At 46.8% G+C, this 18,536-nt stretch overlaps 1 non-coding gene across 1 annotated transcript; it reads right to left on the minus strand.

Moving 5' to 3' along the window:
* Positions 1–17,481: 17,481 nt before the first annotated feature.
* LOC121275587 lies at positions 17,482–17,600 on the minus strand. The gene has a single exon (XR_005942526.1). It is a non-coding gene; the product is annotated as a 5S ribosomal RNA (ribosomal RNA).
* Positions 17,601–18,536: the final 936 nt, after the last annotated feature.

Here is an 18,536-nt window from a genome sequence, read left to right on the forward strand (position 1 = left end):
CAATCTTCGCGAGGGCGCACAACTTTGTGCATTTCGCCCGGGACCGGGACAGCCAGGATGCAAGGGCGATTGGGTTTCCCACAGCTGCAGGGTGCCATCGACTGTACTCATGTGGCGCTCAGGTCTCCGTCACAACATGTGGGGAACTATGCCAACCACAAGTGTTTCCATGCGCTGAATGTACAGCTGGTGTGCGACCACCAGAAATGCATCCAGCAGGTCTGCACATGGATTCCAGGGAGTGTGCACAACTCCTATATTCCCAGTTGGTCACAGATCCCTGGAGTCTTCCAGGGTCCACATAAGCTGCAGGGTTGGCTTTTTGGGAACAAGGGCCACCCACAGAGGACATGGCTGATGACACCTGTGTAGTGATCTCAGACTGCAGCAAAGCGAAGTTATAATGAGGTTCCATGCTGCAGCTCGCAACTTGGTGGAGCAGACCATTGGGAGGCTGAAAATGAGGTTCCGGTGCCTGGAGAGGTCTGGTGGAGCCCTGCAATATAGTGCACAGAGGGTGTCACACATCGTTGTCGTCTGCTGTGCCCTTTACAACCTGGCGCTGCAACGGGGAGAGGAGCTGGCTGAGGAGGAATTGGAGGACCTGGAGGTCTCCTCTGATGAGGAGGATGCCGATGGGGATGAGGGTGATGAGGACCTCGAAGGTGACACAATGAATGGTAAGACCCTAGGAAGGACAAGGGATCAGAGGGGCCTTGTGTACATGTTCATAGATCCCCGAAGGCAACAGCAGAGGTGGTTAAGAAGACATATGGGATACTTGACTTTATTAGCCAAGGCATAGAATATAAGAGAGGGAGGTTATGTTGGAGCTGTATAAAATGCTAGTTAGGCCACAGCTGGAGTACTGTGTTCAATTCTGGTCTCCACCCTATTGGAAGGATGTGATTGCACTGGAGAGGGTGCAGAGGAAATTCACCAGGATGTTGCCTGGGCTGGAACGTTTCGGCTATAAAGAAAGACTAGATAGGCTAGGGTTGCTTTCGTTAAAGCAGGAAAGGCTGAAGGGGGACCTGATAGAGGTATACAAAATTATGAGGGGCAGAGATAGGGTAGATAGGAAGAAACTTTTCCCCTTAGCAAAGGTATCAATAACCAGGGGGCATAGATTTAAGCTAAGGGGCAGAAGGTTTAGAGGGGCTTTGAGAAAAAAAAATTTCACCCAAAGGGTGCAGTTTGGACACTGGAACACACTGCCTGAGGGGGTGGTAGAGGCAGGAACCCTCACAACATTTAAGAAGTATTTGGATGAACACTTGAAATGCCACAGCAGACAGGGCTACAGGCCAAGTGCTGGAAAATGGGGTTTGAATAGATAGGTGCTTGTTGGCTGGCATGGAAATGATGGGCCAAAGGGCCTGTTTCTGTGCTGTATAACTCTATGACTCTATGACTACATTAGCATATCATTATCAGGCCAGCCCGCCAGAATTTACCCCCTCCCTGCACTGGATCCTCCATCCACGTCAGCGGGAAAGCACGCCGACATGCTTCACAACAGCACATAAAAGGGGTGCATTTGGCAGGCTGCAATTTACAACCTGGCTCTGCAACAGGGAAAGGAGCTGGCTGAGGAGGAATTGGAGGACCTGGAGGTCTCCTCTGATGAGGAGGATGCCGATGGGGATGAGGGTGATGAGGGCCTCGAAAGTGACGATGATAGGGATGGGGCCCTTGCACTGGCCAGACGAGGCAGGCACGCTCTGATGGCCCTCTTAGCTCTTAGATTTGTGGACAATAATGACGGCATGCAGTGAGATGTCTCCATAGATCCTCACATTGCATCCTTGAATGTTTGACTCCGGCCTGGCTGATGGCAGTGCACATACCCTTACTGCTCAGGCTCCTGTCACGGAGACGCAGCTGAGGCCCTAATAGTCGCTCGATTGCAGGAGGATGATGATAACATGCAGTGAGGACACTCCATAAATCTTCACAGTCTCTGAGAATGTCTGACTCCTGTCTGGCTGAAGGTAGTTTGCTTGCCCTCTGTGATCAGGGTCATATCATAGAAACACAGCCATGAAAATTTAGAAGCATCTGATCTTTTGTCCGCCTTCAGCACCTGAGCCCTTCAGGAGCACAGCATCACTGGTCACAGATGCTGAAGAGATGGGGCCCAGCCCCACCTTAAAGGTGCTGAAAGCACACAGAGAGAATGAGAGAACTCTGTGGTGCCTGACCACTATATTCTGGCAGCAATGACAAGCACCACTGAGGTGCAGGCATCAGTAATGTTTCCAGGGAGTGTGAGGCCGGACCATCACTTTGGTCTGAAGGCTGCAAAGAGCACAGGGAAGAGACTCTGGACTGAGACACCTGCCTTCATCACATATGAGTGATTAGAAAACTGCTCATCAGAACAAGGAGCCATAGGCAGGAAATCATTCTTGGGAGTTTATTGACAATAGTGAACAGTATGTACCAGTGGTTAACACCCATGCCCAGGCTGTGCAACTACATCTTCTTAACTTTCCTAACCCTGCCGCTACATCTTGGTGTTCCCCAGACATCCACGGCTGCCTTCCTCTGGAGAGCTGAGACTTGGAGGGCCCCAGTCTGCTTTCGGGATCCTGCTGTGTAGCAGTGGCACCCTCCTCAGCCTTTGGAGCTGGAGCTGCTGAGGTCACAGGAAGAGGGGATTTGGATGGGCCGGATACTCCCGGAGTCACCTAGATGGACGGCCTCAGAGTGTGCATCTGCTGATCCTGCTCCCTATGGGTGACCAAGGGCCCCAGGCTGACACCTTGAGGAGCAGGTGTAGCTGGAGTGAGATCGAGCTGCCAGGCACCCCTCTCGTGTACACACTGTTGGAGTCCAACGATGGAGTTCAGCTCACACAGCAGTGCAGGACCACTGTCTCCGTGGCGGCCACTATCCTACCTGTGTTGACCTTGGAGGTTGGCATGCTGGCGCTATCACCTCAGCCTGAAGGCGGACCAACTCCTCCATTCTGCCTTGTAATCTGAGGAATGCAACGGACATCCCTCCCTGGCGATCCCGAGCTTGCCTTTGCAACTGTGACATGGCCAAGTCCAAAGGCTCGTCATCTGACTCAGATTCAGCAAATTTCTGACCTCCAGCAGTCCTCCGAGTGCCGGGCACCAGGGGCTGCTGCCTGCTGTGGATCAGAAACTGCTATGTGCTCACCAGCTTGTAATCCCGAGGATATCCTAAAGCTAATCCCACTGGGGTGTGTGTCTCTGTGCTGGTGGAGGGTGTGGGTGAGTGCTGTGACTGGTCTTTAATGGTGATGCCTTCAGATTCCTCTTCAGGGGTTTCTTCGGGGATTGATTGGAGGCCCTGGGTCATGAACTCCATTGGCCATTTCCCAGCTGTGCCTGCAGAAGCAAGGGGAGATAATTAGTGCAAGGCAGTGCCCTGTGAAACAGGACACATCACTCATGGCGTGACTGTCTGATGGATGTTGCACTACTGGACTTTCACTTGGTAGAGTAGCACCGACCTCACCATCAGCACAGGACTGGTCCTGATTCTCGCCAGCCAGCTGGATGGCTCTATTTTCAATGTCTGTGGACCTTGACTTCAGGCATTCCTCCACCGACCTGTGGCCTCTCCCTCTTGTGTGCCAGCTTGTCCTGCATGAATAGAGATGGAGAAAATGTAAACTGGATGCCTGCCGGGCCATATGAAAAGTATAAAACAAAAACAGAATTACCTGGAAAAACTCAGCAGGTCTGGCAGCATCGGCGGAGAAGAAAAGAGTTGACGTTTCGAGTCCTCATGACCCTTCGACAGAACTTGCAAATGAAAAGTATGCCTGGCATGTGTGGGTGGTGAGCGGTCCCATGGATGAGATGAGGACAATGAAGGTGTGTGAGAAAGTGAATGGTGATGTCCCTTGAATTGGCAGTAAGTGAGGGCCCTGTGGATGTGTGATGAGTTTGTGAGTGTGTGAGTTGCGAGTGATGAGAAGAGTGACTTACCCTGGCAGAGTGAAGGAGATCATTCATCCTCTTGTAACACTGGGTGGTTGTCTTCCTCTGTAGGGCATTGGCGCTGATCAACGCAGCCACTGCCTCCCAAGCCTGGTTGGTCACACCACTGCCCATCCTGCGTCCAGAGCAGGGTTAGAGGATATCCCAGCAGGACTCCACAGCATCCAAAAGGCATTCCAGTAACGCATCGCTGAACCTGTGGGCTGCAGTCTTTTTGTTCCTCAGGACCCTGTCTTCCCTGCAGCAGTCACGGTCTGGATGCACTGAGATGTGTGTGCATGGCTGGACTTCAAATATGGCACCCAGCATGTTGAAGCGGGAAGATGATGGCGGGCAGACGGATGACAGCCCGCCTGCCATGGAAACAGCGTGTTTCCCGGGAACGTATGAATAATGTGGTGGGTTTGGGACGATACAGTGTGAAAACCCACCATTGCAGCTAGCGGGGGAAACATCGTTTTACCGGCCCACTACCACATTTAGTGCAAGTCTGGGACGTTTCTACCCTTTGCTGAGTTACCTTGAGCAAGGTGAACGAATGTTGTGTCAGTGTGTCCAGGGAGGGAGGAGGAAGCATAGGCAACAGCAAGTGAATGAGACTGTCCAGTATCTTTCCCTTCCCCAACTCTCCAGCAATGAAACAAGCTGCAACTTGGTCTCTCTTTTCCATACAGAACAGGTGGTCAAAATATATAAAGCAAAACCTGAAAAGTTTTCTTGCAATCTGTGTTGCAGCTGTTGAATCTTTCCCTCAATTTATTGTGACCTATATATATATATATAATGCAATGTGCAGAACATGCTAATGAGGGCTGAGGCAGTCATCGAAGTCAGTATTATCATCTGCCACGGTGTGATAAATAACTTGTGGGATATCTTCCTGTCAAATTAACGATATTGCACAATGCTGTTAAAATAACATTTGCACTCTCTGGCTTGTTTAATAGTCGGATTGGGCTCACCTATAGGGTGCTCAAAAACTAACATTGCTGTTCTTAATATTAATGACCCATGCTGCATATCTATCCGATGATATTTGCCAACATTAGGCATTATCATCTTACTAGGACCTTTTTGTGATTGTTTGGTGAATTGACTGGTGAATCTTGAAAGGGGAAAGAAATAACATGCACAATTGAAGGGGAGGGTAAAGGGACCAGGGTGGGTAGGGGGCAGGTAGCATGGGAGTAAGGGGCCTTGAAATAGGGGAAGCTCCTGGGCCCATAATTTCTCTCACTGGTCCTGGTGCTACCCCAATGGATGCAACATGACTGGCAAGAAGGCTGTTTTCAGGGGATGAGACTTCAGATGACCATGGAGGGTGATCCAAAGCAACTCTCAGCCTGGAAGGCCCAGCTTTGGACTGCGCCACCTTGGCCTGGTTGGCAGCAGTCCCAGTTGGCTGCCTGACAGACAACAACAAGGTTACTGGGAGAGTGGCAGTGGTGGAAGGACGAATGCTGTCATCCTGGGAGAGGTCAGCGAGTTCATGCTTCGAGGAACCACTGCCACTGCACACAGGCAGCGCCTCAGCAATGATGCATTCTGCTGTCGGACACTTTGCACCCTGTAATCTGCAGCAACAATGGTAGCAGCCTGAGCTAGCGTGACAGTGAGCTGATCTTGCATGACCTCATTCTGAGCTCACACTGCAGCACCCACACGCCTGGTGGAAGCTGCTTGTTCTGTAATGGAAGCTGAGACATTTGCCATCAGACACTGCATCATGGTTTGGTCTACAACCACGCTGATATAGCTGGCCACCACTCCCATGCTGGAAAGGATAGGCCCTAAGCTCAACAGAATGCCCACACCCGGGTAGGTGCCAGACTCTTTAATGTTTCTTGACATTGACTGCAGGCTTCCCAAGGCAGCAAGCATGTTGTTGTGCAAACCTCAACAGCTTTCTTCTGCAGGTTTCTTTAAACACAAACAATTGCAGAATCAGGCCTTTGTCTTTAACAAGCTTCTGTTATGCACTCCAACATGAGTACTCGGTCAAAACATACAATATGACTCCATATGATTATTTGATTCTTTATTATTGAGCGCACAGATCACTATAAGAACTCTGATGTCATGCTTTACAATTCCAGTCTGACTACAACATGCAGCAGTTTACACTAATTCTAACTTGTGATCTCTGCACTTCATGCATATCATTACTAAACCATGATACGTCAAAAAGCAGACAATGCAGACTTTGGATAACATGGAACTAAGGAGATACACATATTTGTATTCTTTACCATGGATATACGGTGCACTTAAGCACTTCAATCACTTTATTACTACAAGCAATGACCAAACAACATGTCCCAGACCATCAAGACATGGATGAATGACCTTCCCATTCCTTCAGCCCTTTCAGCAGAACTGAAAGCTTTTTTTAACTCATTGTGTGCTGGTCCCACAAACAATGAGGTACACTGATTTACTTGGATAGTGTGAACTCATATGCCCACTCTTTACACTTGTCAGTATCCGACCATTTATTGGCCTGAATTTTACCCTTGGCAGGCGGGCGCAATCAGTAGGCCTGTGACTGGTCGGGAAATGAGCTGCTACCTACAATTGGCCCACCCAGCGTGAAACGCATCTTCCCAATGGTCAGAAAGAGGCGGACAGGGGTCTGTTGGCTGCTGGGTCACCATTGGGCAGCTCTGGATGATGGCAGCAGCTCATCCGCCCCTCTGCCAGTGACTGTGGCATCTGATGAGGCTGCAGCGACTGGCACTGGCTACTCCCTCCCAGGCAGGGCATTCAAAGGCTCCACTGGCCAGAGGACAACCGCCAAGGTCATCAAGGCCAACAGGACAGCAGAGTCAGTAGGCTGTCTCCAATGACACTACCAGCGGTGGTGGCGGGGGTGGGGGGGCACCAAGATGTAGCACTTGGAAAGGTAAGTTAAAGGCACCATGAGCACAAAAGGAACAGTTCACGGGTGATTTTCTGTTAACTTATGTTTAGTTTATCTTTACTGGTCTGGGAATGAAGACCAGAGAAGGTTATGTAAATTGTTTTGGAATGTCAAAATGAGATAAATTTTATTTTTGTCGTAATGGTCTGAGTACGCTTCACCTTTTTATTTCCGTGGTGTGGGGTACGCCAGTATGTAATGCTGGACGAGAGTGACTCTAAACTTTATTGCGCAGACACTGAGTGGACTTTGGGTTCTAATTAAAGGGTCATTTCAGACATCCAGGATGGAGACAGCAGCCCTGGCATGAGGTTGAAGCTGATCTTTGGCAGCCTAGCTGTAGTTGGATCAAGACATCCCTGGTGTCCCTGCCTCCCTGGAGGTCTGCCTTCATGCCCTCAGCAGTCTCTTCACTGTACTCCTCTTCTGACTCACTAGACTCATCATCTGTGGCCTGTGCAGCTACATCAACATCCTTTTCTTCCAGTGAGTCCCCCTTTGCCAAATTGTGGAGAGTGCAGCATGCAACCACTATCAGTGATGCCTGCTCTGGGGGGGCGGTTTGTAGTGCACCCCTTGAACAGTCCAGGCATTGGAAGCAGATCTTCAGAAGACCCATGGTCCTCTCTAACATTGCCCCTGTGGAGGCATGACTTCTATTATAATGCTGTTTTTGTGTGGCGGAGAGGTATCTTGAGCCACCTTTTCAACAGATAGCCCTTGTCACCCAGCAGCCTTCCATCCAGTCGGGCTGGAGCACTGAATAGCCTCAGCACCTGGGATTGTCTCAGGATGTAAGCATCATGGGAGCTGCCAGAGTACCTTGCACAGACTTGCAGAATTTGAATCCTGTGGTCACACACTATCTGGATGTTTATGGAGTGGAAGCCCTTCCTGTTAATGAAGGCACCTTGATGGCCACATGTGCGCAGGCAATGGCATCCTGGGCGCGGGGGAACCCAGCAATCGCTGCAAACCCTCTGGCTCACTCAGTGTGGCTAGCCTCGTCTGTACGGAAATGAATAAAGGTCAGTACCCACCTGAACAGTGCTTCTGTCACCAGCTTGATGCAACTGTGGACAGCTGGTTGGGAGACTCCACAAAGATCCCCCACTGACCACAGGAAAGAGCTGGAGGCATAGAAGTTGAGGGCCACTGTGACCTTCAGAGCCACTGGCATGGGGTGTCCACCCACAAAGTCGAAGCTGATCTCAGGCTTGATCACCTGACAAATGGAGGTCATGGTCTCCCTGAAGAGACAAAGCCTCCTTCAGCATTGCACCTCAGACATATTGAGGGAGCTGCATCGCCACCTGTAAACACTGGCAGCAGGATAGTGGCATCTTCTGCAGCCCCTTCTGCCTTGGGCTACCAGCTGGCCCTGCGCCCCTTGTGTCTGCACCTCTCCTCCCACAGGTCCCTCCCCCGGAAGCTGCACTGGGACACCTGGCCTCCTGTTCCTTCTGCTCCTCTCTTCCTCCTCAGAGGTGGTGCCTCCAGCGGAGAACACAATCCCCATTACCAGGGTAACGGAAGGCTGTCTGATACCTGGAAGGGTTCACACAGTCTGAGTCGTCCGGAGGCCTTGGAGACACCAATGAGTCCTGAAATGAAGCATAGAAATGCTCAGAATGAAGCTCAGAACAAAGATGTGGCTGTCAAGTTCAAAAAAGCAACCAGCAGCAAACTATCTCCTAAACTCCTCACTACTCACACTGATAATGCTGCGGAACCTTTTCAGCCCACACTTGGATAAGGTTTTGCAAAATGTGAGCTGCCTGCCTGCCCGTTTTGCCCATGTGACGAGCGCAAAATCACACAGGCAATGTGAAATCCACTTCAATTAGGTTTTTTAATGGCCTTAAGTGGCCTCTTAATTGATGGCTGGTGCAGCTGCGACTCCTGCACAAAGCCGCCAACCTAACATTTGCGTGCAGGATGCATCTGGATCCTTGCCCAATGTCTTCTCGCGTTACTTTACACCCAATCGGGTCGGGCGCATGCCTACCCACGAGGTGGTAAAATTCCGCCCATTCTATATTTCCTTACCTTATTTCCCCTCCCCAAATGTAAAACCTCACACTGCTCCGGACTGAATTCCATTTGTCACTTTGCTGCTTACCTATCCAGTCCATTAATAATTTCTTGCAATCTACATCCTGTTTGGCCACTATCTATTACACAGTCAATTTTTGTGTTTTCTTCAAACTCCTTAAACATGCCTCTTACATTTATGTTTAAATTATTTATGCATACCACAAAAAGCAAAGGACCTAGAACTGAGCCCAATGGATCCTCACTGGAAATAGCCTTCCAGTCGCAAAAAACACCTGTTGACTATTGCCATTTGTTTCCTGCCACTGAACCAATTTTGGATCCAACTTGCCTCTATCCTTTGGACCCCATGGTCTGCCATGTGGGACCTTGTCAAAAGCCTTGCTAAAATCCAGATTGAGACTACCTCAAACATGCTACCTTCATCAATGCTCCTCAGTCAACTTGTTAACCTAGTAATTATTGTCAAATTAATCAAAGCAAATGATGCAGAAGGCCAGCAACAAAGTTCCCCATGAAATTAATCCAATACCATTCCCATTTTGCTTATCATTTAATTTGAATTCACCTTATTGCTACTTGTGGGTCCTTGCTATGTGCAAGTTAACTGTCACTTTTGGCATCTAAATCAACAAGTGACTAAACTCTTAAAAGGTAATTCATTGACTGAGGAACACTCTGAGGACATGAGAGACAACTGTATACATCAATTTGAAATTGTGCCTTCCGCAGCCTGAACCCAAGCTAGTGGTTGTGGTGAAGTCTCGGAGCTCCAACTATTTCAAGCTTCCTGTTTGAAGAATATAAATGGTAGCAAATTATGGATTGAAAGATGAAAGACAACAAAACCAAGGGGAACTAAGGAAAATGTAAGAGGGTAACGGAATGGTGAGAGATCAGCAGCCCTGTCTTCAGTAAGGGAGAGAAAACCTGAGGCGCAGCTATGGGGCAGAATCTTCTGCCTGTCGGGCGGGCGGGCCTGACCTAATCTCCAGCGGGCGGGGAGCCGATCCCTGCTGGAGAAGCGGGCTGCACCGCCATTTTAAGTGAGCGAGCCAATTAAGGCCAGGCAAGCGTGATGTCCAGCGAGAAGCACTATGCGCTTCCTGTGCAGGCGGTGGGGGGGCGGGGGGAGGGATTCCCCAAAAGCAAGAGTGCACTCTTTCGCACATGTGCACAAAAGAGCACACATCTCCCTGAGGCTAAGTGCTGCCTCAGGGAGATCGCTGAAAGTTCTTCAAACATTAAAAATAGACAAATAAAAAAATCCTTAACATGTCCCTCTCATGTGACAATGTCACACAAGATGGGACATGTTAATAAATTTCACTAAAACTTTATTAAAGTTTTTTAAACCCTACATGAAACCTCATCCCGCCAGTGGATGAGCTTTCATGTTTTTTCAGAAGCCCGCTGAGGCTCCTGGCCTGCCCACCAACCTTAAGGTTGGACGGGCAGGTCCTTTAATTGTTTTAATTATCCTGTCAATGGCCTCAATTGGCCATTGACAGGTCAGCGGGCAAGCAACTGATTTGGCTGTGCCCCCGCCCTCCTGAAAATTTAAATGGGGCGGGATGACGTCAGGGGTTCCCGCATCATTTTGCGCGTCGGTGAGTGGGACCCACCCCCTGCTCGCCAACGGCAAAATTCAGCCCATGGAGTTTGCAACAGAGACCAGAGGTAATGGGCAGGATTTTCCACACCCGCCCGCCACTGCAGTCTTCCGGTCCTGCCGCAAGTCAGTGGACTTCTGGCTGGGTCCCATCCACAACGGGGCCAGAAAATCCCAGCAAATATCTATCGCTGGGAAATATTCCTTCCCACATCATAGTGCGAACAATAGAGAACTCCGAACAGTTCTCTGCCATAGAACATCCCAAAGACTTGTCCACTCATTACCACTTCTGTTTAATTGTTAATTTGCTTTTCATCTTTACCCAATAGTTTTCTCTCCTCCTCCCACAGTGGCCTGTTGGAGTGACTCCTAAAGGGACCCATCCTTACCAGTGTCAGAAGGCCGCCATTTTTATTTCCTGTGGGGCATTTCTCACACTGACTTTGGCACACAATTCTGAAGTGAACAGCTGTATTTTTTTTCAAAGGTACTTTTTTATCTCCCTGAGCTTGCCTTTGGAGCAATCTTTTACCGAGCTAATTTTGCAACCGTCACCTCTGCACTGCTGTACATTTCTTCGCATGCTGACATTTCCTTAGCATCTGTTTTCTCTGAGACTCCACTTTAGAATAAAATGTCTGTGTCTGACATGGCTTGTCACATCAGCATCTGGCTAAAAGAGGAATTTGTCTACGATATTCATTCCAGAATATTATATCTACATCATTTGGCACCTCTGGCTTTCTAAGAAATGGCTGGCTAGTTTGTCCCTTAAAGGCCAATCTAATCTTCAAATGAAAATTGCTGATCGCTCAGTGGTTGCTGGCTTGACAGAGTTGGAAACATTCTTATTTCTGAGTCAAAGGGCTGTGGGTTCAAGTCCCACTTGAAGAAGTCACTCGTCATCATCTTTCAGATGCAATACTAAAAGGAAGCTGCCGTGACAGAGGTGTCAATCTTCAGATGAGGCACTGGACAGAGACACCATCTACCTGTCTTGGTCATTTAGGCAATGATATGTATTCTGTGGCATTATTCCAAGATAAAAAGGAGGTTCTCAGCCAGTCAGGCAGCATCTGTGGAGAGAAACAGGGTTAACATGTTGCAGTTTGATGACTGAATTAAAATAGAAATGTACAAGCTTTTAAGCCAATAGAAGGGGTGAGGGGGGAGGAGGATCAAAAGAGAAGATATATGATAGGGTGAAGGGCAGGAGGGATGTCTATCTTTAAAATAATCGAGCATAATAAATTCACTGAACAAATCTGGGGGATGGGGAAGCAAAGCATAAAGGAAAGAACTTTGCCAAGTGAATACAATTTTCTCTAAGTTTTTACATTCTAGTAATATTTAGTTAAATTTGCAGAACTATTGTCATGACTACCCACATTGCTGAACAATGATTATCTAACTCTACAGCAGACGTAAAAATTGTTAAACTGTTTAGCACATGGAGCTAAAGGCAAGTATTCAGAGTGCTAATCCTTTAATGGAGCTAGTTCTGCCTTCCCACTAGTAGGAATATTTAGCAATTATAATCCTTTAATCCTTGTAAGTACACATTTACATGGGTTTGTAACTAGCATCCCATAATACCCTTTTCGATAAGAAACTGGGGCCTCAAATAAACTGAATTTATACTGTTACTGATTGACTTGCATTGTTCAGCCAAAAATAGGGATGGGAGGTTCTGCATTTAGTCCCCAGCTAAATTATTTCATCTGAAGGACAGTTGGAGGAGAGGTAATACAAACTAAATGGTAAATTTTAAAGGCAGTGTTGCAAGAGAACAACTCAGGGACTCACAAACACATTTTTGAAGGTAGCAGGATAGGTTGATAATACTGTTAAAAATCATACGGAATTCTTGGCTTTATTAATAGAAGCATAGATTGCAAATGCAAGGAATATACGACAAACCAAATCATTAGTTAGGCCTCAGCTGGAGTATTATGTGCAATTCTGGGCAGCACTCTTTAGGAAGGCTGTCAATTAAGTTCTTGGAGAGGGTGCAGAGGAGATTTACCAGAACGGTGCCAAGGAGGAGAAACTTCAGCTATGTGGACAGACTAGAGAAACTGCAATTATTCACTTTAATGTTAAGGGTAGCTTAACTGGGGTTGTGATAATGACACTGGATTAGTAAGCCAGAGGTAAAAACAGAAAATGCTGGAAAAATTCAGCAGGTCTGGCAGCATCAGTGGAGAAAGAAACAGAGTTAACATTTTGAGTCGAATATGACTTCATACAGACTCGGGGAGGCAATGGCATAGTAGTATTGTCACTGGACTAGTAAACCAGGAACTCAGGGTAAAGCTCTGGGGACCAGGGTTTGAATCCTGCCATGGCAGATGGTGGAATTTGTAGCCGATAAAAATCTGGAATTTAAAGTCTAATGATGACCATGAAATCATTGTTGTAAAAACCCATCTGGTTCACTAATGCCCTTTAGGGAAGGAAATCTGCCGTCCTTACTTGGTCTGGCCTACATGTGACTCCAGACCCTCAGCAATGTGGCTCACTCTTAAGTGCCCTCTGAAATGACCTAGCAAGCCATCTAGTTGTATCAAACTGCTACAAACTCACAAAAAAGGAATGAAACTGAAGCAGCACCTAGGTACTGGAAACGACAACGGCAATCTCAGCCCTGTTGACCCTGCAAAATCCTCCTTACTAACATCTGGGAGCTAATGCTAAAACTAGGAGAGCTGTCTCAAGACTAGTCAAGCAACAGCCTGACATAATCATCCTCACGGGATCATATCTTTCTGATAATGTTCCAGACACCACCATCACCATCCTTGGGTTTGTTCTGTCCCACTGGCAGGTCAGACCCAGCAGAGGTGGCAGCACAATGGTATACAGTCAGGAAGGAGTTGCCCTGGGAGTCCTGAAGTCTCATGGCATCAGGTCAAACGTGAGCAAAGAAACCTCCTGCTGTTTACCAAGAACTGCCCACCTTCAGCTGATGAATCAATGCTCCTCCATATTGAACACCACTTGGAGGAAGCACTGAGAGTGGCAAGGGTGCAGTATGTACTTTGAGTGGGGGACTTCAATGTCCAGCATCAAGAATGGCTCGGTGGCACCACTACTGACTGAGTTGGCTGAGTCCTAAATTACATAGCTGCTAGACCGGGTCTGCGGCAGGTGGTGAGGGAACCAACAAGAGGGAAATACATTCTTGAACTCATCCTCACCAACCTGCCTGCCTGCCCCAGATGCATCTGTCCATGACAGTATCGGTAGAAGTGACCACTGCACAGTTGCTGTGGAGACGAAGTCCCGCCTTTACATTGGGGATACCCTCCATCATGTTGTGTGGGACTACCATCGTGATAAATGGGATAGATTTCGAACAGATCTAGCAACTCAGGACTGGGCATCTGTTATGACCAATGCAGTTGGTAAAGTGGAGCTATTTAAAAATCCCAGAGGGAAACTTTAAACAACTATTATAACCGATAGTTTTAAGTGTTATGTTTGAGATGCGACTCTAAACTTAGGAATCAGACCACCAGTTCTCGAGGTTTTACATTAAACTAAATGAAACATTTTATTAATTTACACAGGTTAAAATATATATACACATGGCTTCAAATTACTAGTATCATAACTTTTAACAAAATCCCAAATTAATCTCCATTAAGGCAACAGCAGCCCATAGACTTAACCAAACACCATGCAAAGCATTTTCACCTTACAAATTCAAGATGAGGTTATTTTCACTGTGGAGGCTTGCAGCTGCCTTTTGATCTTCCATTGCCTCTGCTCTACACACCTGAAAACTACTGAAGTTATACCTACCATCACTGATTGAATGCAAATTCTCATTATATCAACAACCTCTTTGAACTTCACTTTTTAACAATGAAACCCCTTTCATAGTACCAATTTTATTCGTAATATCAACATATAGCTTGGTAGCTGCTAGAAAGGCATCAATTTTCATCCCATTCCTTGAATGCTCTATTCAAAAAATGCAAATGTACACTATCTCTCTTACATATCAAAACTTGTACATATCAAAGCACTCAGACAAGCTGGCTTCAATTCAATTAAGACATACCCGCAGACTAAACCTCTATTTTAAAAGAAAAGTATTTTCCAAAATATTATATACATTAATAGCTTCATGACAGCATCCATAAGGCACTAGGGGCCATCAGCAACAGCAGAACTGTACTCGAACACAATCTGTAACCTCCTGGCATGGCATAAACCCCACTCTACCTTTACCACCAAGCTAGGGGATCAACCCTGGTTCAATAAGGAATGCAGGAGGGCATGCCAGGATCAGCATCGGGCATACCTAAAAGTTAGGTGTCAACCTGGTGAAGCTATAATACAGGACTACTTACCTGCCAAACAGCATAAGCAGCAAGTGATAGACAGAACTAAGCGATCCCATAACCAATGGATCAGGTCTAAACTCTGCAATCCTGCCACATTCAGGCATGAATGGTGATGGCCAATTAAACAACTCACTGGAGGAGGAGGTTCCACAAATATCCCCATCCTAAATGATGGAGGAGCCCAGCACATCAGTGCAAAACTTAAGGCTGAAGCATTTGCTACAATCTTCAGCCAGAAGTCCCAAGTGGATTATCCAACTCAGCCTCCTCCAGAGGTCCCCAGCATCACAGATGCCAGTCTTCAGCCAATTTGATTCACTCCATGTGATATCAAGTAACAGCTGAAGGCACTGTATACTGCAAAGGCTACAGGCCCTGACAATATTCCAGCATTAGTACTGAAGACTTGTGCTCCAGAACTTGCCTACAACACTGGCATCTACCTGGCTATGAGGAAAATTGCCCAGGTATGTCCTGTACACAAAAAGCAGGGCAAATCCAACCTGGCCAATTACCGCCCCACCAATCTACTCTCAATCATCAGTAAAATGATGGAAGGGGTCATCAAAAGTGCTATCAAGCGGCACTTGCTTAGCAATAGCTGCTCACTGATTTCCAGTTTGGGTTCCGCCAGGGCCACGCAGCTCCTGACCTCACTTTAGCCTTGGTTCAAACATGGACAAAACAGCTGAATTCCCAAGGTGAGGTGAGAGTGACTTTCCTTGACATCAAGTCAGCATTTGACCGAGTGTGATATCAAAGGGCCCTAGCAAAACTGGAGTCAATGGGAATCAGGGGGAAAATTCTCCGCTGGTTGGAGTCATATCTAGCACAAAGGAAGATGGTTGTGGTTGTTGGAGGTCAGTCATCTCAGCTCCAGGACATCACTGCAAGAGTTCCTCAGGGTAGTGTCCTCATCCCAACCATCTTCAGCTGCTTCATCAATGACCTTCATTCCATCATAAGGACAGAAGTGGGGATGTTCGCTGATGATTGCACAATGTTTAGCACCGTTCGTGACTCTTCAAATACTGAAGCAGCCCATGTCCAAATGCAGCAAGACCTGGACAATATCCAGACTTGGGCTGACATGTGGCAAGTAACATTCGCGCCACACAAGTGTCAGGCAATGAGCAACTCCAGCCAGATAGAATCCAAACATTGTCCTTGATGTTCAATGGCATTACCATCATTGAATCCTCCACTACCAACATCCTGGGAGTTACCATTGACCAGAAACTGAACTAGACTAGCCATAAAAATACTGCAGCTACAAGAGCAGGTCAGAGGCTAAGAATCATGCGATAAGCAATTCACCCCCAACTCCCCAAAGCATGTCCACCGCCTACAAGGCACAAGTCAGGAGTGTGATGGAATACTCCCCACTTGTCTGGATGTGCAGCTCCCACAACACTCAAGAAGCTGGACACCGTCCAGGACAAAGCAACCCACTTGATTGGCACCACATCCACAAACATTCATTCCCTCCATCACCAACGCAGAGTAGCAGCAGTGTGTGTACCATCTACAAGATGCGCTCAGGAATTCACCAAGGCTCCTTTGACAGCACCTTCCAAACCACAACCACTACCATATAGAAGGACAAGGGCAGCAGATAGATGGGAACACCACTACCTGGAAGTTCCCCTCTAAGCTGCCCACCATCCTGACCTGGAAATACATCGTCGTTCTTTCACTAGGAATAGGATGTACTGTATACTTGAAAAGAAAAATTTACAGGTCTATTGGGAAATAGCAAGGGCATGATAGTAATTGGATGACTCTTTAAAAGAGCAGGTAAAGGCACGTACATAGTAACATCAGGCTTAGAAGCAGGATTAGGCCACTGGGCCCTTCGAGCCTGTTCCCCCATTCAGTATGATTATGGCTGATTTGGGTGCGGTCTCAACTCCACTTTCCTGTCTGCCGCCCATAGGCCTTGATTCCCTTGTCCATAAAACATCTGCTTAACCCTGCCTTGAATAAATTCATTGACCCAGTCTCCACTGCTTTCTGGGGAAGAGAATTCCACAAGCTAACAGCTTCCTGAGAGAAATTATTTCTCCTCATCTTAGTCTTAAACAAGAGACCTCTTATTCTTAAACTGTGTCCTTTAATGTTAGTGTCTAATAGATTCTGTTGATGGATGTTAAATACCTCATAGCTTAAGGTAATAAGGTGAAGAGGTGTTGGGTATTGATTAGTTAATTATACTCAGATGTGTATATAAAGAAGAGTCAGCCAACACTGAGGGTAACTCTTTCGAGTACAAACATGTTTCCATCTATTTATACAGATGAGGTTATATTGTTTCATAGTTTGCCATTGTGAGATTTGAATTCTTGATAATCTTTTAAATCTTTTAAATCACAACCACAGTTTTGATCTACGTTTACTTGAACTCTTGATCTTTGGGTTGCAAACCCAGTACCATAACCACTTGGCTATTTAGGCCAAGCATGAAGTTGCATTGTTTATCATTGTGAGATTTGAACTCTTGATCTTGGGGTTACAAACCCAGTACCATAACCACTTGGCTATTTAGGCCAAGCTAAAAGCCTACTGCACCGGGTATTCCCAGGCAGTCTCCCATCCAAGTACTAACCAGGCCTGAGTCTGCTTAGCTTCCAAGATCAGACGAGATCGGGCGTTTTCAGACTAGTATGGCCGTAGGCTATGAAGTGAGTTAAGAGCCTGCACACTTTGTAACTCTTTCGAGTACAAACCCATTTCCATCTGTTTCAGATGAAGTTACATTGTTTCATAGTTTGCCATTGTGAGATTTGAACTCTTGATCTTGGGGTTACAGACCCAGTACCATAACCACTTGGCTGTTTAGGCCAAGCTGTGTCAGCACTGAGGGTAGGTGTAATGGAGAAGTAAGCTCACTGATAAGCAATAAGCAGTCTCCACCACAGCATCCTAATCTCAGTATCTTTTTCACAAGTAGGCTTGGGAATTTCACAGACATTTGGTAGCAGAGAATGGTTGCCTAAAAGAGAAGATTGGAGACTAAGGGTGGGATTTCCTAGCCCTGTCTGCTGCTGGGATCATCCGGGCCGAATCTCCCACAGTGGGTCCTGCCATGATGGGGCTGGAAAATCCCAGCCTAAGATTTACTTTCAGACAGAAGGAGTTTTTTTTTGAAAGAAGACTGTAGTTGGAGACTCTTTGAAGAAAGATGCCTGAAACCAGGTATTGAGTAGCAGGATTTTTCACCACTGTTTTTTGATAAGGAACCTTAGGATCAATGGAAAACTAAAGTTGAAGTATGGACAAAGGTTATGTTTCTAGTGAAAAGAAAGCAAGGTAGGGCTCTGGTACTTATGCTTCCTGCCAGGAGCCAAATGAGTTGCACAATGTTCTCAGAACTAGATGCTCAGGAACTGGACAATGAAGAAGATTTGGACATTTTCATGAAAATCATGGATAAAATTTACATGAAAGAAGACTTATTGAATGCCTATGAGGCTTGGTTGGACTTTGATAAACTTAAAAAATTAATGACTCCTCTGTGGAAGAATACATCATGGAGTTTAACTGACCATATATGAGATTGCAATGATTCCACTTGGAAATTCCTAAATCAGTACTTAAATTATCAGACTGTG

This window comes from Carcharodon carcharias, chromosome 2 (assembly GCF_017639515.1).
Source record: "Carcharodon carcharias isolate sCarCar2 chromosome 2, sCarCar2.pri, whole genome shotgun sequence".
Classification (NCBI taxonomy): Eukaryota; Metazoa; Chordata; class Chondrichthyes; order Lamniformes; family Lamnidae; genus Carcharodon; species Carcharodon carcharias.